The 24942-nt window shown below is 47.2% G+C and overlaps 1 protein-coding gene and 1 long non-coding RNA gene across 3 annotated transcripts in view; both read right to left on the reverse strand.

Moving 5' to 3' along the window:
* LOC309390390 (peroxidasin homolog) overlaps nt 1-24942 on the reverse strand; it is a gene marked incomplete at its 5' end in the record, with an annotated part of 160667 nt that overhangs the window by 129571 nt on the left and 6154 nt on the right. The gene's annotated exons all lie outside the window — the stretch shown is intronic.
* On the reverse strand, nt 8217-11092 carry LOC309390471. The gene is made up of 3 exons (XR_014175135.1): nt 10409-11092; nt 10184-10303; nt 8217-8614 (listed from the first exon to the last, which is right to left on the reverse strand). It is a non-coding gene; the product is annotated as an uncharacterized lncRNA (long non-coding RNA).

Genomic DNA, 24942 nt, shown 5'->3' on the forward strand with positions numbered 1-24942 from the left:
GGGTTCCTGAGCCTTTAAATGGTCTCTCAGTCTGGTAGGAATCACAATCATGGGAAAGACTGCTGACCTGACAGTTGTGCAGAAAACCATCATTGACACCCTCCATAAGGAGGGAAAGCCTCAAAAGGTAATTGCAAAACAAGTTGGATGTTCCCAAAGTATCAAAGCACATTAATATAAAGTTATGTGGAAGGGAAAAGTGTGGAAGAAAAAGGTGCACAAGCAGCGGGGATGACCGCAGCCTGGAGAGGATTGTCAGGAAAAGGCCATTCAAAAGTGTTGGGGACTTTCACAAGGAGTGGACTGAGGCTGGAGTCAGTGCATCAAGAGCCACCACACACAGACGGATCCTGGACATGGGCTTCAAATGTCGTATTCCTCTTGTCAAGCCGCTCCTGAACAACAAACGACGCCAGAAGCTTCTTACCTGGGCTAAAGAAAAACAGACCTGGTCTGTTGCTTAGTGGTCCAAAGTCCTCTTTTCTGATGAGAGCAACTTTTGCATCTCATTTGGAAACCAAGGGCCCAGAGTATGGAGGAAGAATGGAGAGGCACACACTGCAAGATGCTTGAAGTCCAGTGTGAAGTTTCCACAGTCTGTGTTGATTTGGGGAGTCATGTCATCTGCTGGTGTTGGTCCACTGTGCTTCATTATGTCCAGGGTCAATGCAGCCGTCTACCAGGAGATTTTGGAGCACTTCATGCTTCCTTCCACAAACGAGCTTTATGGGGATGCTGACTTCATTTTCCAGCAGGACTTGGCACCTGCCCACACTGCCAAAAGCACCAAAACCTGGTTCAATGACCGTGGGGTTACTGTGCTTGATTGGCCAGCAAACTCGTCTGACCTGAACCCCATAGAGAATCTATGGGGCATTGCCAAGAGAAAGATGAGAGACATGAGACCGAACAATGCAGAAGAGCTGAAGGCCGCTATTGAAGCATCCTGGTCTTCCATAACACCTCAGCAGTGCCACAGGCTGATAGCTTCCATGCCACGCCGCATTGAGGCAGTAATTGCTGCAAAAGGGGCCCAAACCAAGTACTGAGTACATATGCATGCTTATACTTTTTCAGGGATCTGATATTGTTCTATGTACAATCCTTGTTTTATTGATTGCATGTAATATTCTAATTTTCTGAGATGGTGGATTTGGGGTTTTCATGAGTTGTAAGCCATAATCATCACAAATCACCGCTTGAACTATCTTGCTTTGCATGTAATGAGTCTTATCTCATATATTAGTTTCACCTTTTAAGTTGCATTACTGAAATAAATGTATTTTTGCATGATATTCTAATTTTTCGAGTTTCACCTGTATAGCTCTAAATCTAAGAACTTAGAGAGTGTTGAGTCTGATGGCTTGTGGAAAGAAACTGTTACACAGTCTGTATGTGTGGGCCCGAATGCTTCTGTACCTTTTTCCAGATGGCAGGAGAGTAAAGAGCATGTATGTGGGGTTGGGGGTGTCAGCCACAATGTTTCTGGCTTTACGAATGCAACGTGTGGTGTATATGTCCATGACAGAGGGAAGAACAACCCCGATGATCTTCTCTGCTGTCCTCACTATTCGCTGTAGGGTCTTGCGATCTGAAACGGTGCAATTCCCAAACCAGTTGGTGAGGCAGCTGCTCAGGGTGCTCTCGATGGTCCCTCTGCAGAAGGTTGTGAGGATGTGTGGTGGAAGCTGTGCCTTCCTCAGTTTCCTAAGAAAGTAAAGAGACTGCAGGGCCTTCCTTGTTATGGAACCGGTGTTGAGGGACCAGGTGAGATTCTCTGCCAGGTGAACACCAAGGAATTTGGTGCCCTCTACAATCTCCGCGGAGGAGTCATTGATGTTCAGCGGGGAGCGGTCGTGTTGTGTCCTCCTGAAGTCAACAACCATCTCTTTTGTTTTGTCTACATTCAGAGACAGGTTGTTGGCTTTACACCAGTTCGTTAACTTCTCCACCTCCTCTCTGTATGCTGTCTCGTCGTTCTTGCTGATAAGACTCACCACGGTCGTGTCATCAGCGAACTTTATGATGTGATTCAAACTCTGCATTGCTACACAGTCGTGCATCAGAAGGGTGAACAGCAGGGGACTGAGCACACAGCTCTGAGGGGCTCCAGTGCTCAGTATGAAGGTGTTAGACAGTCCAATTAAAAAGTCCAGGATCCAGTTACAGAGGGAGGTGCTCAGGCCCAATAGAGTCAGCTTCCCCATCAGATGTTGAGGATTGATAGTGTTGAATGCTGAACTAAAGTCTATGAACAGCCTTCGTATGTATGAGTCTTTGTTTTCTAGGTGAGTGAGGGCTAGATGGAGTCTAGTGGAGATGGCGTCGTCGGTGGAATGATTTGAGCAGTATGCAAACTGCAGTGGATCCAATGTTATGGGCAACAGGGTCTTTATCTGCCTCAGGACGAGCCTCTCGAAGCACTTCATGATGATGGGAGTAAGTGCAACGGGATGGTAGTCACTGAGTCAGGACGTGGATGGTTTCTTTGGCACGGGGATGATGGTCATTGTCTTGAAGGACTTTGGGACAACAGTGGTACTCAGAGAGATGTTGAAGATGTCAGTGAAAACATTTGCCAGTTGGTCTGCACATCCTCTGAGCACTCTGCCAGGAATATTGTCTGGTCCCGCAGCTTTCCGTGGGTTGACCCTGCTTAGAGCTTTCCTCACGTCAGTAGTGGAGAGTCAAAATATCTGGTCTTTGGAAGGAGGTGTGGTCTTCCTCACTGTCATGTGGTTCTGTGCTTCGAAACGGGCGTAGAAGCTGTTTAACACGTCTGGAAGTGAGCCATCACTCTCACAGGCAGGTGTTGCTGTTCTGTAATTAGTGATGGCTTGGATGCCCTACCACATACGCAGTGTGTCGCCACTGTTCGTGAAGTGTTGGTGGATGCTCTGGGCATGTGCATGCTTTGCTTCTCTGATGGCCCGGGACAGATTGGCTCTCGCTGTTCTTAGGGCTGCTTTATCACCTGCCCTGAATGCAGAATCTCGGGTTTTCAGTAGAGCACGCACCTCTCCAGTTATCCACGGCTTCTGGTTGGGGTGAGATAATTTTCTTGGAGACTGTGACATCATCAATGCACTTGCTCATGTAGCCAGTCACTGACGATGTGTACTCCTCCAAGTCAATGGAGTCACCGTTGGTTGCACACTCCCTGAACATGTCCCAGTCAGTGCATTCAAAGCAGTCCTGAAGAGCAGAGATGGCTCCTGCTGGCCAAGTCCTCACCTGCTTCCGAACTGGTCTTGAACGCCTGGTGAGTGGTCTGTATGCTGGAACTAGCATAACAGAGATGTGATCTGAGTAGCAAAGGGAGTGGGGCTTCGCCCAGTATGCACTCAGGATGTTTGTACAAACAACATCCAGTGTGTTTTCCCCTCTGATTGCAAAGTTCACATTCTGATAACATTTAGGGAGCAAAGTCCTGAGATTTGCATGATTGAAATCTCCGGCAACAATAAACAATCCATCAGGGTGTCTGTTCTGCAGTCTGTTGATGGTCCGGTGAAGTATACAGAGCGCTTCCTTAGCATTAGCGCTAGGTGGAATATACATGCCAAGTATAATAGCAGTGGTGAATTTCCCTGGATAAATAAAAAGGTCTACATCTCACAACCATAAACTCCACAAACGGTGAGCAGTAGGTGGAAACGAGGACAGAGTTTTTACACCATTCTGTGTTGATATACACAGTCCACCGCACAGAGCTGCATTTCTATTGGCACGAAACGCAGTTAACTTGTCCAGCTGAATAGCAGCATCCGGAACTATCACTCAGCCATGTCTCCATGAAAACAAAGATACAGCAGTGTCTGTACTCACAAAGTGTACCTTGCTGGAGTCTGAGGGAATCTACTTTATTGTGCAGGGAGCAGACATTTGCTAGCAGGATGGGTGGTAGAGCAGGCCAGCTAGGGTTTGCCTTTAGCCTAGCGTTAACCCCTGCTCGCTTTCCGCGCTTCCGCTTTCTCTCGCACCGCTTCTGATGCCCCCTCCTCCATCCGTTGGCTTCTGGCGATGCTGGGGTCTGAGAGCCTGGAACTCAGAGCAAGCCGAGGTTGTGCAGCTTCTCCCGCAAATCATTAATGGCGTTGGAGTTGTTTCTGTATTTTTATAGTGTCTGCCGAAGGTACACATAAACGCCAGTTTTGCCGGACGGGATACAACATAAAAATAGCACCACTTTGGATCCGGAGTGGCCGTTGCGAGCTATTGCCGCGCCACCAGAGGTGGGTTCCAACTGGTTCGCACCAGTTAAAAAGAACGAGTTCATCAAATCTACCGAACCGGTGGACCCGGAAGTAAGTTCCGGAACACCTGACCCGGTCCTGTCGCTCGTTCGCTCGCTCCCGCCTGTCCGGAAGCCACTCCATCACTTGCTCCTCCGCCCGTCTGCACTATCCTAGCCCCACCCACCACTCACTGATTGGCTGGCTCACCAATAACCCTGCCCACCTCTAAGAGCCCTATCTAAACCCACTTACCTTTTTTCCTGCTTGGCTCTCTATTGCTGCCTGCTGACTCCGAGGCAGCAAGTAAGCTGCAACTAAGCGCGGGGGGCGGGGGGCTGCCGCGGCCCTGCACTATAAGCACGTCCAGTGACCTTTTGTGGCCTTGCAACAATCCCGGGCCACCAGAAAGCACGGGCGCAGGGGTCGGGACGGCAACGGGAGCTTACAAAGTGCAGCCGGTCTCCTAGGACCTCCTAGGTGCCGGCCGCACCGCGCAAACTACCGTCTGTTTCCCCGTGCTCAGAAAAGCAACTCCAGGAAGGTGCTTTGGTGGCGGCAGGCATCCTAGAACCTGCCTGCTAGCAAAGGACTTAGCCAGGCTTCCTTTTCTGAGCACGGGGAGATGGACGGTATTTTGTGCCGTCCTTCTCCCCATGCTCAGAAAAGTAACTCCGGGAAGGTGCTTTGGTGGCGGCAGGCATCCTAGAACCTGCCTGCTAGCAAAGGAGTTAGCCGGGCTTCCTTTTCTGAACACAGGGAAATGGACGGTAGTTTGCGCTAGCCGCGCAAACTACAGCCCACCCCCCCCCCCGTGCTCAGAAAGCAAGTCCGGGCCAACCTCATAAAGCGGTGAGGAAAGATCCGCGTTTAAAGATAGGAGCCTTAACTGCCGCCGAGGCCTACCGCTTGAAGTAGCAGGCGGAGGAAGCAATTGCTCCTTGTTCCAGGTTGGTTTGGCTGCAGTGCTTAGTTTTCCGCCCGTTAGGCTTTTGCCAGGCTCCTTTTTCGCGATAAATCCGTCCCCCTTTTCTTTCCGAGGCTGCGGAGTTGACTAGTTTCCACGTGCATCGGTGGCCGTGGCTCTTGGGGCTAACGCGGAGGGGGAAGCGGCTTGGGAGGATTTTCACCACAGGGTTTGGCGGAAACTCTCACGGAACAGGAGTTTTGCAAAACGAGTTTCCCCTTAAGGCTCTACCGTGTTCCCACGTTCTAAACCTCTATGGGTTCACCGTTTCGCTTCTTGCCTTTGTTGGGGCCTGTAGTGTACACGCAGTGGGTGAAAGGAGTGAGGGGGGGAAGGGATGCTGGACAGGGAAGTCCATTGGAGTTGGCCGGCTAATAAATTCAAATAGGTCAATAATTAAAAAAGAAACTTTGGGGGCTACAGGATTTGGGATCCTGGGGTCAATCCACAGATTGCAAGTTGTGTTTCAGGTACCCCAAGTTTGCTGTTTACTCAACCAGAATCCAATCAACCCCATTGTGGTTTAGTGGGACAGATGAAAACCAGGACTAATGCTAAGATTGTTTAGCTCTTGCGTGACTCGTCCTCCTGCAAGAGATCAGCATCTTTTGCAAATTCAGAATGTTAAAAGGGTCTTTATCAGAAGGAACCTATATGTACTTGCAAGTAAAGTAAAAGCCAGATTATATGCAAAGACAACATCCCCACCAAAGGTTTTTTTTAAAAAATAAATATTCTTGAAAGGGTAAAGAGGAATGACTTGTGTGAGAATCACCAATTGTAATCCATCATTTAGAGACTTCCAATTTGTTCTGCATGCCCATAACTGAGTTTGTCTATTTATTAATTTTATATACCTCCCATCTCACTAGCTTAACTGATTTGGGACAGCTTACAATGCTATAAAAGCTAATCGGCAGAGACAAGCATTAAATTTAATTAAATGAAGGCTAAAAATCCACGAGGATGAAACACTGCAGAGATGGTCTTTTTATATTTGTCCCTTCATATTTTCTCTCAGCCCCTGCTTTTATTTATTTGATCAAATTAACCATCTCCCTCACAAAGGGACTCCGGGCAGCGTACAAATAAAGCATTAAAACCTAAAAAAAAAAGCACGTAAAATTTGAAAGAGGCAAAGATGATTAAAATGCTAAAACTGAATTAAAATTAAAACTTTCAGTTTTCCCTTGCATCAAGGCTCTCCAACAGAAGAGACTCTTGATAGCTCCAGGTTGTAATGAGGGGTCCTGGGTGCTCTCTGAGCTTGGTGGTTTTCTTGCAGACATTTCATTACCAAACTAGTTAACATCATCAGTGTTAGAAGGGTGTTGGGTTGGGGGGAAGGCGGAGAAAGATAGAGGACAAAAAGGAGAAAGAGAAGGAGAAAGAGGAGGTGGAGGAGAGTGGGATCCTTGCTGCTTTCTGGGCTTGGTGGTTTTCCTACAGACATTTCATTACCAAACTAGGTAACATCATCAGTGCTAGAAGGGAGTGGGGTTGGGGGGGAAGGCGGAAAAAGATAGAGGACAAAAAGGAGAAAGAGAAGGAGAAAGAGGAGGTGGAGGAGAGTGGGATCCTTGCTGCTTTCTGAGTTTGGTGGTTTTCCTACAGACATTTCATTACCAAACTAGGTAACATCATCAGTGCTAGAAGGGAGTGGGGTTGGGGGGAAGGAGGAGAAAGATTGAAGGACAAAAAGGAGAAAGAGAAGGAGAAAGAGGAGGTGGAGGAGAGTGGGATCCTTGCTGCTTTCTGAGTTTGGTGGTTTTCTTACAGACATTTCATTACCAAACTAGGTAACATCATCAGTGCTAGAAGGGAGTGGGGTTGGGGGGAAGGAGGAGAAAGATTGAAGGACAAAAGGGAGAAAGAGAGGGAGAAAGGGGAGGTGGAGGATAGTGAGATCCTTGCTGCTTTCTGAGTTTGGTGGTTTTCTTACAGACATTTTATTACCAAACTAGGTAACATCATCAGTGCTAGAAGGGAGCGGGGTTGGGAGGAAGGAGAAGTAGAAGGACAAAAAGGAAAAAGATAAGGAGGGAGAGGACTGTGGGGTCCTTTGGTGTTCCCTGAGCTTGGTGATTTTCTTGCAGACATTTCATGACCCAGCTAGGTATCTCACACCAATGACAATAAAATATCTGCAAGCAAACCTTCGAGACCACAGGGCATTTATTTCTTCATTTACTAAATTTATATGCCTCCTGCCTCATGGTCATCAGGAACTCCTCATCAGGGCCTTCCACAATGACCGGCCTCAGAATTACATCTCCACAATCTCAAATTTTATTTATTGTGTATAGAATATTTTTAATGGTTTTATTTTAATTTATTGTGTATAGAATATCTTTTTTTAAAATTATTCTTAGGGAAATTTTATTTATTTATTGTTTATAGAATGTTTATTACAAGAAATGTTATTCTTTTTTGCAAATGTTTTATTTGTGATGCACTATGTTGCTTTTAAGTGTACAGGTTGGTGCATGGTTTATGTATCTCAAGGTGGCTGCTTTTCTATGGGCAGGCCAGGTTGGTGCAAGGCAGCTTTGCCAGATTTTGTGTGTGATACCTGGTTGTTTAGGTAATTGTGAGGTGGTTGCTGGTTCTGTGAGCTTCCTGGCACTGTCCTTTATAATTTCCCACAATGCCTTGAGGGTTTTTATTCCAGTGGTTTTGTCTTTCCTGTTCTTAGGGTTAGGGAAAAAACTGGTTTCATCTGCAGTCAATTGGGAGGAAATTGTTATTTTTTGGTGTTTTCCTGGCACTGTCATAGTTTGTGTGTGTGGGTGTATAATGTCCCGCAGTTATCTACACATCAATAATGATCAAGTACTAATAATATTTCCTTATACATTTTAGTGACCTTTCCTTACATAATTGGTGTTTTCTTTCATACTTTTAGATTTCTAATTGCTGTTTCTGTTACTTAGCAATTGATAAAACAAATCCCACGTGAAAAAGTATTCGAAGCCTTCTTGATTTTAATTGTGAATTTATTCATTCCCGCACATTCTAATATTTATTCATTTTCATATCTTTATTTTTTCCACTGTTGTGCAAACACAATTCCAGCAGCTGTTAACATGTATAACATTAAATATGCATTGTATTCCCTTTGAAATACAAGTAGTAAGTAGTAAGCTACTTACCTTCTGTAAGTAGCTCTTTTATTGTTTTGTGTACTTATTTTAATCTTATTTAAGTAGTAAGTGCACAAAATAATAAATTTCCTTTTTTAATATCTTCTTTTTGTAGATCATCCATTGGGGCAAAGAATTCAGTGGCATCGTCTTGGCTACTCCCACCCGGTCACATGGTCGGCAAGCCACTCCCACCTGGTCACACGGCCAGCAAGCCACTCACACTCGGTCACACGGCCGGCAAGCCACTCCCACAATGCAGGCCACACCTACAGAAGAGGTTCCAAAAAATTTTGAAACCCACCACTGGGCGCCACGTTTGAATGTCAATCTTTCTGGCTAGCCAAGAAGCCTTGCTGAATATCTGAGGGGCTGCCCCAAAGAAGGGGAAGTCAAGCTATCCCCCAAAGCACCTGAGGGCAGGAGAAGCAGCAATGGCCCAAAGTCACCCAGCCACCTTTAGAGCCTAAGGCAGCACTAGAATTCACCCTCTCTTGGTGATTGGTCCAAAGTCATCCAGCTGGCTTTTGTGGCTAAGGCAGGACTAGAATTCATTGTCCCCTGGTGATTGGCCCAAAGTCACTCAGCTCACTTTTATGTCTAAGGCGGGAATAGATCACATGATCACATTTTAGAGCTCAGTAACACCGCCTAATTTATGACTATTTATGATCCCGTCACCTGATAGTCGCTAGCGATGTTTTTAGTAAAATATACTTATTTTTGGGAAAACTATACCAGCCGTGCTCGTGGAGGAAAGAGGCAGGGAAGTTGGCCGGTGCTCGCTTCACTTACTGCTCGCCACTGCTGCCCCTTCAACCCACCAGCTGCAGCCCCGCTGGCTGGGCGGACAAAGGAAGTGGGTGGGCAGGGTAAGCATGGTGCGAACAGGCGGGGCGAGAGAGAGAGCGGTGACCGGGCAGGCAGGGGGAGTGAGCGGGGATAGGCCAAAGGACGGTACGGGAGCGTGACCAGTCTGCCATCAGAAATGGTATGGAAAGATACGGCCAATTTCCGCTACAGGTATGCCTGTACCGGGAGAAATCAACCTCTGCAAGAGATGGCGAGTTCTAGTCCCACCTTAGGCATGAAAGGTGGCTACGTGACTTTGGGCCATTGCTGCTTCTCCTGCCTTCAGTTGCTTTGGAGAATAGCTTGACTCCCTCCCTCTTCTTTGTGGCAGCCCCTGAGATATTGGAAGACTGCTATCATGTCTTCCCTCGTTCTTTTCATCAGACTAGGCATACCCAGTTCTTGCAACTGTTCTCCATGTTTTAGCCTCCCCTCATCATCCCGGTTGCTCTTCTCTGCGCTCTTCCTAGAAAGAGTCTCTCAACATCTTTTTTATGATGCATTATTATAGGTGTGGTCTTACCAAAAGCGTTAAAAGAGTGGTATTAATCCCCCACTTGATCTTGATTGTATCCCTCGGTTAATGCATTTCAGAATTGCATTGGCTTTTTTGGCTGTCACCATTGCACACTCTTGGGCAATTTTGAATGCTGCCTGCGTCGTCCAGAGCAGGGGTCTCCAACCTTGGCAACTTTAAGACTTGTGGACTTCAACTCCCAGAGTTCCTCGGTCAGCTTTGCTGGCCGAGGAACTCTGGGAGTTGAAGTCCACAAGTCTTAAAGTTGCCATGGTTGGAGACCCCTGGTCCAGAGGACCCAGAAAACACAGGGGGAGGGAGACGAAAGCAGAACGAAATAATGTTTTCCCATTCTCCCCGTGAAGATACTGCAATGCAAAAGAGCAATAACTGGAACACAGCGAAAATCACTTTCAAAGAAATACGAAAAAGGGAGAGAAATAAAAAGTAACTCACAACAATTATCTACCTTTAGAACAACAGAAAGATAGCCCTAGTGGGCCTCCAAAAATTGCTTTGATAAAACCCAACTGTAGCTCCTCCCTCGACTCCACGAAAATCGAAAACCAGCTTCCGCCGACACCAAACTCTACGGCGGAAATAGACATTGAAGTTAGGGCGTCCGTGCAAACGCCGAAAATCGTATCTGGGTGAACAAGAAGACGCTTTTAAACATTCCTGCCGATTCTATTACCGGGACTTCCGCACGAAAAGAACGGGGCACCCATCACGGTAGAGTCGCTGGTCCTTCCTCTTCGCAAAGCATCACGGTTGAAGTCCATGCAAATGAAGCTGCTCAGTTCCCCGCCTCCCCGCTCATTTCGGATAAGTTTTAGTGCTTTGTTGGCGAGTCAAGATCGGCGCTCAGATCGGAGCCACGCCTCAAGAGGCTGCAAAGTGACGTCAGATGAACGAGGCTCACGTGTCTGATGGTAACTTTAGGCGTTCCTCCGATTGGCTCGCCCGGGTTTATCGCCAGCATCGCAGCCCACGGAGAAGGAGATGGGTGTAGGGGAGGGGAGATGAGCAGCCTCATTTGCATTATCTTCTACCGTGATGCTTTGCGAGGAGGGAAGGCTGCGATTCTGCCGTGATGGATGCAGCGTTTCGCTTCGTGCGAAATTCCCGGCTCTAGTGCCACTTTTTAAGGCGTGGGCAAGGCCCCCCTTGGAGTGCTGCCTCCAGTTTTGGTAGCCACGATGTAAAAGAATGTTGAGACTCCAGAAAGAGTCCAGAGAAGAGCAATTAGGAGTATTAAGGGGTTTGTAGGGAGAGTATTGTATGACAGGTGGGTAAAGCCATACATTACGCTTTATTACTGATCTCCAAAATGTGATCATGTGTCCTGCCTTAGACACGAAAGCGAGCTGGATGATTTTGGGCCAATCACCAAGTGACCAGGGGTGGCTTTCACAATTTTTCATTACCTATTATGTGGGCGTGGCCTATTTCATGGGCATGGGGTGGTGGTCATGTGACTGGGTGAGTGTGGTCAACTTGTAAAATGTGAAACTTGCTTAACAACCAAAATGTTGGCTTAGAAAGTCCGGCATTTGAAGTGTGCAGCTGTCAAGTTACAAGACCCTTGCACTCTAACCTTTATAAAAAAAAAAAAAACCCAAAATTAAAACTTCTATTTTTTAAAGCATTTTGCACCCGGGGAGAGTCTGGAACAAGGCACACCAGCCACACAAAACACCTCCACTGACTTTGAAGTCTTTCTCCTGCGCTGCCAACCCCCCCCCCTCGCCGCTCTTCACATGTGGTTCGCCCCTTCAATCTCCCAGCCATGGAGCATGTGCGGTGGTCCTCCTGGAGGGGCAGCCGAAGGGCCCCCCCACCCCCCGAATAGTGCATAGGCTGAGGAAAGTGAGAGGGGAGCTGCTATTTTTTCCACGGGGCAGAAGGAGGCGAGGTGGCCTCAGGTGCCATCCGGGAACAGCCCCTCAGAGGCATCGCTTCTCAGCCCGAAACAAAGCGGCGGTGAGGAAGGACACTCTGGTGGCTGCAGCAGCAGCAGAAGTGGCGGCAGCAGCTGAAACACAATCCCAGGCAGTCAGTTCCGGCTCTCCCTTCCCCGAGCATGTCCCGTTGCTGCTGCCACTGCTGTTGATGAATCTGACTCGGTGGCAATGGTAAGAAGCGGCTGCCAGTGATGCTCAGCAATGGCAAAAACCCCATCGCCGAGCCAGATTCACCAAAATGGCACCAGAAACAACAGGACATGCTCGGGACAGTGCTTCAGTCTCCGCCACCGCTTCTGCTGCAACCACCAGAGACTCCTTCCTTGCTGCGGCTTTGTTTCAGGACAAGAAGCAACACCACTGAGGCGTTTTCCCCAGATGGTATCTGACCTGAGGCCACCTCGCCGCAGCTCTCAGAGGAAGGAGGGAGGGATGCTGGCTGCACTCGCCCCCTCGCCGCTTTCCCAGCCAGTCACCCAGCTAAGCAGGGCAGATGGGGGCTGAAGCTGGCAGGTGCAGGGATGGCAGTGGTTGGTAGTAAGTGAAGCAAGCGCCGGCCAGCATCCTTGCCTTCTTCCTCCGCAAGCGTGGCCAGAGAGAAATCAGGGGGAGAGAGGGAGGAGAAGGCCGTCCCTAGCAGAAGCTCGGCTTTCTCCTTCCTATTGGCTCCAGTTGGCTGCAGCCCTGTATGCCCTGCTTAGCTGGGTGGCTGGCCGGGAAAGCGGCAAGGGATAAATCAGGGGGAGAGAGAGGGAGAAGGCCATTGTTAGCAGAAGGTGGGCTTAATCTTCCATCCCCCCCCCCCGATTTCTCCCCAGCCATGCTCAGTTGCCAAGGACCTGAGTTTTGATCATGTGACCCTGGGGATGCCACTCTGGTTGTAAGGGTGAAAAATGGTCACAAATCACATTTTTCAGCGCTGTTGTAACTTTGGTCACTAAATGGGTGTAAATTGAGAACTACCTGTGTTGAAAAGGCTCCAAAAAGATGAATCTGTCCCCTGGGAATGCAGGTAGATAATCCTCGAGGTATGACCATAATGGAGCCTGCCCATTATGTGAGTACATAAATTGTAATTTTAAACTTGTTTTGCACTGGTTGTTAAATGTATACCATGGTTTTTAACGGGCATGGTTTTGCCAAGAAGAGGAAGTATATATTAGTAATAACATCGTTAGTGACTGTCACGTGACAATGGGTTACAAACAGCCATAAATCAGACAGTGATACTGAGCTCCCAAAATGTGATCAAAGTCCCGCTTTAGGCATGAAATGTGGCTGGGTGACTTTGGGCCTTTGCTGCTTCTGACTTCAGGTGCTTTGGAGAATAGGCTGACTTCCTCTTCCTCAGATACTGGAACACTATCGTGTCTCCCACAGTTTTTATATCAGACTAGGCATATCCAGTTTCAGCAACTGTTCTTTATAAGCTTTAGCCTCCAGTCCCATTATACTGGTTGCCCTTCATCTATTGTATAATGCAGTATTCTAGGTACGTTCTTACTAAGTAAGGCTTTACAGAGCGGCTATTAATACCTCAATCTTGATTGTGTCCCTCTGCTAATGCAATTTAGAACTTCATTAGCTTTTTCTCCATTCTCACTTAATGAAGATACCACAATCCAGAGATGTAAAAAAATGCAGAGGGACAAGAGCCAATCACCAACCTTTCCTCTTATGCTTAGAACAAGACAAAATTTAGCCCTATTGGGCCTCCAAAAATTCATTGAGAAAAAACCCAACTGTAGCTCGTCCCACCGCACCACGAGAAACAAATAAACTGCTTCCTCCGACGACAAGACTTACGGCGGCATTAAACATTGAGGTTATGGCGTCCCGTGTCACCGCGGCGAAACACGTGTCTGGGGGTGGACAAGAAGTCATTTTCAAACATTCCCGCCGGTTCTAGAAGCAGGACTTCCTCACGAAGCGAAACAGGGCACCCATCTCGGGAGAGTCGCGGGGCCTTCCTCTTCGCAAAGCATCACGGTAGTAGCCCATGCAAATGACGCTGCTCAGCACCCCGCCTCCCCGCTCAGTTTGGATTAGGTTTAATGCTTTGTTGGAGATTCAAGATAGGCGCTCAGGTCGGAGCCATGCCTCAAGCGGCTGCAAAGTGACGTCTTAGACATGAAAGTGAGCTGGGCGACAGTGATTTCTAGTCTCGCTTTAGGCATGAAAAGTGGTTGGTGACTTTGGGCCATTGCTGCTTCTCCTGCCTTCAGGTGCTTTGGAGAATAACTTGACTTCCCCTTCTCTGTGGCAGCCCCTTAGATATCGGTACATTGCTATCATGTCACCCTTCATTTTTTTCATCAGACTAAGTATACCGAGTTACAGCACAGCCTCCAATCCCATCATCCTGGTAGTTTTAAATGCTGCCTGCATCCCAAAAGGCGCCGCTTACTTGTACGGCCAGAGAACACATAAACCAAGGAGGGGGGGATGAAAGGAGAACAAAAGAATTCTCCCCTATTAAGATACTACAATGCAAAACAGCAATAACGTGAACACAGTAAATGCACTTTCAAGCAGGGACATAAAAATGGAGAGGTAAAAGACAAAAATTACTCTAACTTTACAACAACGTAATAGCCCTACTGGGCCTCCAAAAATTCATAATAATAACCCATTATTGGACTCTCCTGCGCAACTCCGAGAACGGAATAACTACGTCTGCCGAAACCGAGCCCTACGGCGACAATAGATGTTGAGGTTACGGCGTCCCGCGCGACCGCAGTGAAACACGTGTCCGGGGGTGGAAAAGAAGGAACTTTCGAACATTCCCACCGGTTCTAGAATCGGGATATCCGTCCGAAGCGAAACAGTACATCCATCACGGGAGAGTCGCGGGTCCTTCCTCTTTGCAAAGCATCACGGTTGAAGCCCATGCAAATGAGCCTACTCAGCTCCCCGCTCCGTTTGGATGGGGTTTAATGCTTTGTTGGCGAGTCAAGACCGACACTCAGATCGGAGCCACGCCTCAAGCGGGTGCAAAGTGACGTCAGATGAAGGAGCCCCACGTGCCTGACGTCACTGCACCCTGATGGTAACTTGAGGCGTGGCTCCGATTGGATCGCCCGGGTTTCTCGCTAGCATCGCAGCTCACGGAGAACGAACTGGGCGGGGAGATGAGCAGCCTCATTTGCATTATTTTCTACCGTGATGCTTTGCGAGAAGGGAAGGCTGTGATTCTGCCGTGATGGATGCAGCGTTTCGCTCCGTGCGAAAGTCGCGTCTCTGGAACCGGCGGGAATTTTCGAAAAGATCTTGTGGACCCAGGGACACGTGTTTATGCGCGGTCGCGAGGGACGCCTTGCATTTATGGGAGAGCCAGCAGTTGGCTGCAGCTGCCAAGAAATCTCATGCATTCCCAGGCTGCATCAACAGCGAGAATGAGAATTAAGATCCCGCGAAGCGCTAGTGCCACTTTCTAAGGCAGGGGTGCCCCAAAATGGCACCATTTAAGATTTTGGACTTCAATTCCCAGAATTCTCCAGCCAGCATAGCTGAGTTGAAGTCCACAAGTTTTAAAAGTTGCTGTTTGGAGACCTCTGTTCTAAGGCCTTGGCAAGGTCCCACTTTGAGGGCTTCCTCCTGTTTTAGTTGCCAGGATGTAAAAAGGATGTTGAAACTCTAGAAAGAGCCCAGAGAAGAGCAACAACGAGGATTGAGGGGTTTGCAGCATAAATTGTATGACAAATGGTTAAAGCCATCAATTAGGCCGTGTGACTGAGCTCCCAAAATGTGATCTAGTCCCGGCTTAGACATGAAAGTGAGTTGAGTGACTTTGGGCCAATTACCAGGGGACAGAGAGTTTTAATCCCCTCTTAGCCAGAAAAGCCAGCTGGATGACTTTGGGCCAATCACCAAGAGAGGGTGAATTCTAGTCCTGCCTTAGGCACCAAAGGTGGCTGGGTGACTTTGGGCCAGTCACTGTGTCTAAGCCTAACCCACCTGGACAGGGTTATTGTGGGGAAAATAGAGAGAGGAAGGAATATGAAGTATGTTTGCTGCCTTGAGTTATTTCTAAAAAAATAAAATAAAAAACAAGATTAAAAAAGAAAGGAAAAGGAAGGTTAGAAAGAAGGAAAGAGAGAGAAACAAGGAGGAAAAGGAAGGAAAGAAGGAAAGGAAGGTAAGATAAAAGGAAAGGAGGAAGAATGAATGAAGGAAGAGAAAGAATAAGAGAAAGAAAGAATAAGAGAAAGAAAAAATAAAATGAAGGAAAAGAAATGAAGGAAAAAGGAATGTAACAAAGGAGGAAAGAATGAGAAAGATAAAAGGAAAGAAGGAAAAGGAAGGAAAAAAGGAATGTAAGAAGGAAAAAGAAAAGAAAGAAGAATGAAGGAAGGAAGAAAAGGAAGAAAAGGAAGGGAAGACGAGAAAGAGCAAGACAGATCCTGTTTGAAATTTACATCTTGGCAAGGCCACATTTGAGTCAATTAGTGGAGCCCATCTGTGGGTTCTGCACCATCGAAAAGCCAAAGCACCACAAGCCAACCTTAACCCCCTTGTCCACCAAACCCAAGCATAAGCCAGCCCCCCCTCTCCTCCCTTCCCCACCATCCGCTCTGCAAGCTGCAATTCAGATTTTTCTGGACTGATGCGGAGTTCCTTTCCATGCAGTTGACCTTGGACTTCAAACAGCCCAAACCCTGGAACAAACCACCACGGATCTCATTGGGTTTGAAGAGTGCAGAACACAAATGGCCCACAGCTGTTGTTGGCCTTGGAACCCGTTCAGCCCTTCACTTTTGGGGCCTCCAGCTGCAGCTAGCAGCAGCTGAAGGAGAAATGCCAAGAGACAGTTTGGGCCATTCCTCCGGCAGGCGATTTTCAGAGCCGAGTTTCCTGTGCATTTGCTCTCTTCGCTGGCCGAATTTGGGGAGAAGCAGGAGGGGGAGAAATGCACGGCTTCCTTTAGAGTCTAGGATAATAACCTGAAGTATTTTCTGCAAGGAATGTTAAGACAGCAAAGTGGCCCTCTTCCTGGTTACGAGACAGAAACTGCTCAAGGAGCACATATTTATAAATAAATAAGAATAAATTTACATGGTTTTTTTTGTTATCGAATATCAGGTGGGGTTGATGAGCAGAGGTGAATTTCTCATAATTTTACCACCAATTCACCATGCACTGAAAACGTGCTTCATGAGCGCAAGCAGCTTTTGCACATGTACTTTGCATGTGTGGCTTGCATGCATGTACAGTACACGCCTTAGAAAACATGGTTAAATAGGACAGCATAGAGCTGTGGAAGGGTGCACACCCTTTTGTTTTGTTTTTCATTTACACCTTAGCTGCATAAAGTCTAGCTCACCTCCACCTTCTTTTAAGTCCTCCCATCAGGTAAAGGTAAAAGTAAAGGTTCCCCTCGCACATATGTCCTAGTCGTTCTTTACTTTAGGGGACAGTGCTCACCTCCGTTTCAAAGCCGAAGAGCCAGCGCTGTCCGAAGATGTCTCTGTGGTCATGTGGTTGGCATCACTCAATGCCAAAGGTGCATGGACCACTGTTACCTTCCCACCAAAGGTGGTTCCTAATTTTCTACTTGCATTTTTTATGTGCTTTTGAACTGCTAGGTTGGCAGAAGCCGGGACAGGTAATGGGAGCTCACCCCATTAGGCGGTGTTAGGGAATTGAACTGCCGACCTTTCTGATTGACAAGCTCAGCATCTTAGTCACTGAGCCACCACGTCTCTGTCTCCCATAGGGAGGAGCGCAAATCCTATATTTTCCACCAGCTCTCACGACCCTCAGTTCCTCTGGAGACTCAATCACAGCCAAAAATAGAGCCATGCTTCTCATACTTTTAATTATCTTAAATATCTTGATATACAGGTAATCCTCTCATTATGACCACAAATGACCCCAAAACGTTTGTTGCTAAGTGAGACAGTTCAGGGAATTTTGGTGGGCATGGCAACGTTCTGGGGTTGCGCAATCCCCTTTTGCGACCTTCTGACACGCAGAACCAATGGGAAAGCCAGATTCACTTAACAACCGTAAGTAGAACAGCGAGGGGGCGGAAATCAGCTGTGCCGCGCGATTGAGATTAGCTAGAAAGCAGGAAATAAAGGACAAGGTGGGGCAGGGGCAGGTGGGTGGGGCCAACGGACCGTCGGTGCTTACCAGTTTGCCCGAACTGGTCCGAACTGGCTGAATACCACCTTTGGCCCTATATAAGGGTTCTCCAAACATGGCAATTTCAAGATTTGTGGACTTCAACTCCCAGAATTCAGAATAGAATAGAAATAAGGAATAGAATAAGAATAGAATAGAATAAGAATAGAGTAAGAATAGAATAGAATGGAAAGGAATAAGGAATAGAATTTATAGAATAGATTAGAATAGAAAAAGAATAGAACGGAACAGAACAAAATAGAATTCTTTATTGGCCTTCTTTATTGTGATTGGACACACAAGGAATTTGTCTTCTGTGCCTAAACTCTCAGCATACATAGAAATCAGGAATCATAAGATACAACACTTAGTGATAGTCATAGGATACTAAATAAGCAATCAAATCATACTAGGAAACGAAATAAAGCAATATAAATCCTAAAGATACAAGCAACAAGTTTATAGTCATAAATAGGAGATAGGTAGGTAATAGGAAGGATGAGAAATGTGGCCTTACTAAGGCATTACTTGGAATACTGCATTCAGTTCTGGTCGCCACAATGTAAAAAAGATGTGGAGACTCTAGAAAGAGTGCAGAGAAGAGCAACACAGATGATTAGGGGACTGGAGACTAAAACATATGAAGAACAGTTGCAGGAACTGGGTATGTTTAGCTTAAGAGAAAGAAGGACTAGGGGAGACATGATAGCAGTGTTCCAATATCTCAGGGGTTGCCACAAAGAAGAGGGAGTCAAACTATTCTCCAAGGCACCTGAGGGTAGAACAAGAAGCAATGGGTGGAAACTAATCAAGGAGAAGCAACTTAGAACTGAGGAGAAACTTCCTGACAGTGAGGACAATTAATCAGTGGAACAGCTTGCCTCCAGAAGTTGTGAATGCCCCAACACTGGAAGTCTTTAAGAAGATATTGGATAGCTATTTGTCTGAAACGGTATAGGGTTTCCTGCCTAGGCAGGGGGTTGGACTAGAAGACCTCCAAGGTCCCTTCAACTCTACTATTGTATTATTGTATAAGAAGGAGAAGAATTACAGCCTTAAATAGTTTGACCATGTTGTTGGAATTAGTGGTTCTTTGATCATATGACCCTGGGGATGACCCTGGTGAAAAATGGTCACAAATCATTTTTTTCAATGCTGTTTAAAGTTTGGTCACTAAACAAACAGTTGTAAGTTGAGAACTACATGTATTGAAAAGGCTCCAAAAAGATGAATCTGTCCCTTGGGAATGCAGGTGGGGAATCCTTGAGTTATGACCACAATGCCCATTATGTGAGTACATAAATTGTAAATTTAAACTACTGCACTTTTGCAGTGGTCATTAAATGGACACCATGGTTGTTAACTGGCATGGTTTTGCCAAAAAGAGGAAGTGTATTTCATTAAAACATCGTTAGTGACTGTCAGGTGTTAATGGGCTGCTACAAGCAGCCATAGATTATGTCGTGATACTGAGTTTCCAAAATGTGATCTAGTCCCGGCTTAGACATGAAAGGGAGCTGAGTGAGTTTGAGCCACTCCTCACCGGACAGTGAGTTCTAGTCCCGCCTTCGGCATGAAAGGTGGCTAGGTGATTTTGGGCCATTGCTGCTTCTCCTGCCTTCAGGTGCTTTGGAGAATAGCTTGATTTCCCCTTCTCTGTGGCAGCCCCTTAGATATCGGTACATTGCTATCAAGTCACCCCTCGTTCTTTTCATCAGACTAAGTACACCGAGTTCTAGTAACTGTTCTTCATATGTTTCAGCCTCCAGCCCGCTAATCATCCTGGTTACTTGCGCGGCCAGGGGACCCATAGGGGGACGAAAGCAGAATGAAAGGACTTTCTCCCAAAAGAGTAATATTTGGCACATACCTAAAGTAACTTTCAAACAGACACATAAAAAATTAAGAGCCGATTAGCAACCGTTTCTCTAACTTTACAACAAGGTAAAATTAGCCCTACTGGGCCTCCAAAAATTGGTTAATAACCCATACGTGGAGTCTCCCACATCGCACAGAAAAGTGTAAAATGCGTCCACCGACACAAGGTCCTAGGGCGGCAATAAACATTGAGGTTACGGCGTCCCGCGCGACTGCGGGAAACACGTGTCCGTGGGTGGGCAAAAAGGCGTTTTCGAACATTCCTGCCGGTTCTAGAACCAGGACTTCCGTACGAAGGGAAACGGGGCAACCATCACGGGAGAGTCGCGGGTCCTTCCTCTTCGCAAAGCATCACGGTAGAAGTCCATGTAAATGAGCCTGCTCAGCTCCCCGCCTCCCCGCTCCGTTTGGATGAGGTTTAACGCTTTGTTGGCGACTCAAGATAGGCGCTCACATCGGAGCCACGCCTCAAGCGGGTGCAAAGTGACGAGGCCCACGTGCCCGACGTCACTTTGCATCCTGATGTTAACTTGAGGCGTGGCTCCGATTGGATCGCCCGGGTTTATCGCTCGTATCGCAGCCCACGGAGAACGAAGTGGGCGGGGAGGCGGGGCGATGAGCAGCTCATTTGCATTATCTTCTACCGTGATGCTTTGCGAGGAGGGATGCAGCGTTTCCCTCCGTACGAAAGTCGCTTGTCTGCAAGCGGCGGGAATGTTCGAAAAGATCTTGCGAACCCAGGGACACGTGTTTATGCGCGGTTACGCGGGACGCCTTGTATTTATGGGAGAGCCAACAGTTGTCTGCAGCTGTAAAGAAATCCCATACACTCTCAGGCTGCATCAACAGCGAGAATGAGAATCAAAATCCCGTGAAGCACTAGTGCCACTTCCTAAGGCAAGGGTGCCCAAACTTAAAAACTTTTAAGACTTGTGGACTTCAACTCCCAGAATTCCCCAACCAGCCAGGGTGGAGGCAAAAGCAGAACGAAAGGATACCCTACCATTGTCACCCAATAAAATACTACAAAGAAAACGAGCAGTAATTGGACGAGAGTGAAAAACACTTCCAAACATAAAAAGGGAAATACAGCAGACAACTCGCAAACTTCCATTTACCTTAAGAACAAGATAAAATTAGCCCTAATGGGCCTCCAAAAATTCAACGATAACAACCCATCTGGCTGCTATCTCCACTTCAGAAAATGGAAGAACGATTTTCACAGACACCAAAACCTACGGCGGCAATATACATTGAGATTACCACGACCGCTGCGAAACATGTGTCCGTGGATAGAAAAAAAGGTGTTTTCGAACATTCCCGCCGGTTCTAGAATCGGGACTTCCGCACGTAGCGAAACGGGGCACCCATCACGGGAGAGTCGCGAGTCCTTTGTCTTCGCAAAGCATCACGGTTGAAGCCCATGCAAATGAGCCTGCTCAGCTCCCCGCTCAGTTTGGATGAGGTTTAATGCTTTGTTGGAGAGTCAAGACCGACACGCAGGTGATGTCAGATGAACGAGGCCCACGTGCCTGACGTCACTTTGCATCCTCATGGTAACTTGAGGCGTGGCTCCGATTGGATCGCCCGGGTTTCTGGCCAGCATCGCAGCTCACGGAGAACGAACTGGGCGGGGAGGCGGGGCGATGAGCAGCCTCATTTGCATTGGCTTCTACCATGATGCTTTGCAAGGAGGGAAGGCTGCGATTCTGCCGTGAGGGATGCAGCGTTTCGCTCCGTGCGAAAGTCCCGGCTCTGGAACCGGCGGGAATGTCCGAAAAGATCTTCTTGTGAACCCAGGGACACGTGTTTATGCGCGGTCGCGCGGGACGCCTTACATTTATGGGAGAGCCAGCAGTTGGCTGCAGCTGCCAAGAAATCCCATGCACTCCCAGGCTACATCAATAGCGAGAATGAGAATCAAGATCCCGTGAAGCGCTAGTGCCACTTTCTAAGGCAGGGGTGCCCCAAAATGGCACCTTTTAAGACTTTTGTACTTCAACTCCCAGAATTCTCCAGCCAGCCACCATAGCTGGCTGGAGAATTCTGGGAGTTGAAGTCTACAAGTCTTAAAAGGTGCCAACTTTGGGCCCCCCTGTTCTAAGGCCTTGGCAAGGCCCCACTTGGAGTGCTGCCTCCAGTTTTGTGGCCACGATGTAAAAAGGATGTTGAGACTCAGTCCAGAGAAGAGCAACAACGAGGACTGAGGAGTTTGCAGGCGGCTTCAGGAGCTTCTTTTGCAGTGGTCGTTAAATGGACACCATGGTTGTTAACGGGCATGGTTTTACCCAAAAGAGGAAGTGTATTTCACTAAACATTAGAACCACTTCTGACCTCCGCTCCTTCCGGCAAAAATTGAAGACTCACCTGTTCCGATTAGCAGGCCTGGCATAATTACAATCTGTCCCTCCTGGCAAATGTATTATTATCTGGCTATCTTAGGGGTTTTTTAATTTGTTGCATCTGTTTTAGGATTTAAAAAACTTATATTTATATTAGCTTTGTACAGTTCTTTTAATTGTATTTTAACCTCCTCCAAACTGTACATATTTCACTTTTTTATTGTATTTTGTGATATTCTCTATGGACTGTACACCGCCCCGAGTCCCTTCTGGGAGAGGGGGCGGTCTAGAAGCACCAAATATAAATAAATAAATAAATAAATAAATAAATAAATAAATAAATAAATAAATAAAAACATCATTAGTGACTGTCAGGTGACAATGGGTTGCTACAAACAGCCACAAATTAGGTTGTGTTACAGAGATCCCAAAATGTGATCGTGTGATCTAGTCCCGCTTTAGACATGAAAGTGAGCTGAGTGACTTTGGGCCAATCACCAGGGGACAGTGAGTTGTAATCCCGCCTTAGGCACGAAAGGTGGCTGGGCGACTTTGGGCTTTTGCTGCTTCTCCCGCCTTCAGGTGCTTTGGGTAATAGCTTGACTTCCCCTTCTCTGTGGCAGCCCATTAGATATCGGTACATTGCTATCATGTCACCCCTCGTTATTTTCATCAGACTAAGTATACCCAGGTCCTGCAACTGTTTCATATGTTTTAGCCTCTAGTCTGCTAATCATCCTGGTTGCTCTTCTCTGCACTCTTTCTAGAAAGAGCGATTCAACATTTTTTTTATGATGCAGTATTCTAGGTGTGGTCTTAAGGCTTTAAAAAGTGGTATTAATACCCCACTTGACCTTGATTGTATCCCTCCGCTAATGCAGTTTAGGATTGCATTGGGTTTTTGGGTTACCGCCACCAACGCTTACTTGTGCGGCTACATCAGGGGTCCGCAAAGTTAGCTCTTTCAAGACTGGTGGACTTCAACTCCCAAAACTCCCCAGCCAGCCAGGGGGAAACCCAAAAGCCAGCGGTGGGGACAGAAAGGAGAACAAAAGGATACTCTACCCATTCTCAACCAAGATGATACTACAAAGAAAACGATTGGAAAGGGAGATATAACAGCCAATACGCAAACTTATATCTACCTTTACAAGATAAAAGTAGCCCTAATGGGCCTCCAAAAATTCAATAATAACAACCCATCTGGATGCTATCTCCACGTCCGAGAAGGGAGAATGCTTGTCACAGACACCAAACCCTATGGCGGCAATACACATTGAGATTACGGCGTCCCGTGCGACCGCGGCGAAACACCTGTCCGTGGATGGGCAAGAAGGTGTTTTCGAACATTCCCGCCGGTTCTAGAATCGGGACTTCCGCACGTTAGCGAAACGGGGCACCCATCACGGGAGAGTCGCGGGTCCTTTTTCTTCGCAAAGCATCACGGTTGAAGCCCATGCAAATGAGCCTGCTCAGCTCCCCGCTCCGTTTGGATGAGGTTTAATGCTTTGCTGGCGGGTCAAGACCGACACTCACAGATCGGAGCCACGCCTCAAGCGGTTGGAAAGTGACGTCAGATGAAACATCCCCACGTACCTGACGTCACTCTGCATCCTGATGGTAACTTGAGGCGTGGCTCCGATTGGATCGCCCGGGTTTCTCGCCAGCATCGCAGCTCACGGAGAACGAACTGGGCGGGGAGGCGGGGCGATGAGCAGCCTCATTTGCATTACCTTCTACCGTGATGCTTTGCGAGGAGGGAAGGCTGCGATTCTGCCGTGAGGGATGCAGCGTTCCGTTCCGTGTGAAAGTCCCGCGGTAGCGCGTCCCGCCTTGCATTTATGGGAGACCAGCAGTTGGCTGCAGCTGCCAAGAAATCCCATGCACTCCCAGGCTGCATCAACAGCGGGACTGAGAATCAAGATCCCGTGAAGCGCTAATGCCAATTCCTAAGGCAGGGGTGCCCAAACTTGGCACCTTTAAGGCTTGTGGACTTCAACTCCCAGAATTCTCCAGCCAGCTATGGTGGCTGGAGCTATGCTGTTTATGCTGGCTGGAGAATTCTGGGAGTTGAAGTCCGCAACTCTTAAAAGTTGCCAACTTTGGGCCCCCCTGTTCTAAGGCCTCGGCAAGGCCCCACGTGGAGTGGTGCCTCCAGTTTTGGTGGCCACGATGTAAAAGGGATGCTGAGATTCAAGAAAGAGTCCAGAGAAGAGCAACAACGAGGATTAAGAGATTGCAGGATAAATTGTATGACAAATGGTTAAAGCCATAAATTAGGCCTATTGAGCTCCCAAAATGTGATCTCGTGATCTAGTCCGGGTTTAGAAATGAAAGGGAGCTGAGTGAGTTTGAGCCACTCCCCAGGGGACATTGAGTTCTAGTCCCACCTTAGGCACGAAAGGTGGCTGGGTGACTTTGGGCCAGTCACTGTCTCTAAGCCTAACCCACCTGACAGAGTTATTGTGGGGAAAATAGAAAGAGGAAGGAATATGAAGTATTGCTGCCTTGAGTTATTCCTTTAAAAAAAACAAGATTAAAAAAGAAAGAAAAAGAGGAAGGTTACAAAAAGATCAAAAGAAAGAAAATAAAAGAAAGAAAGAAAAAAGAAAGTAAATAGAAAGGAAGGTCAGAAAGAAGTAAAGAAGGAAAGGAAGGTAAGATAGGAGGAAAGGAGGAAGAATGAAGGAAGGAAGAAGAGAAAGATAAAAGGAAAGAAGGAAAAGGAAAGTAAGAAAAAAGAAAGGAATGTGGGAATGAAAGAAAGAAGAAAGAATGAAGGAAAAGGGAGAGGAAAAATAGAAGGAAGGAAAAAGAAAGGAAGGTAAAATGAAGGAAGGAAGGGAAGAAGGAATGAGAAAAAAGAATGAAGGAAAGAGGAAAAAGAATGAAAAAGAAGGAAGGAAAGAAAATAGGAA

The sequence above is a fragment of the Natrix helvetica genome (genome assembly GCF_964273705.1).
Source record: "Natrix helvetica genome assembly, chromosome: 3".
NCBI classification, from domain to species: domain Eukaryota; kingdom Metazoa; phylum Chordata; class Lepidosauria; order Squamata; family Natricidae; genus Natrix; species Natrix helvetica.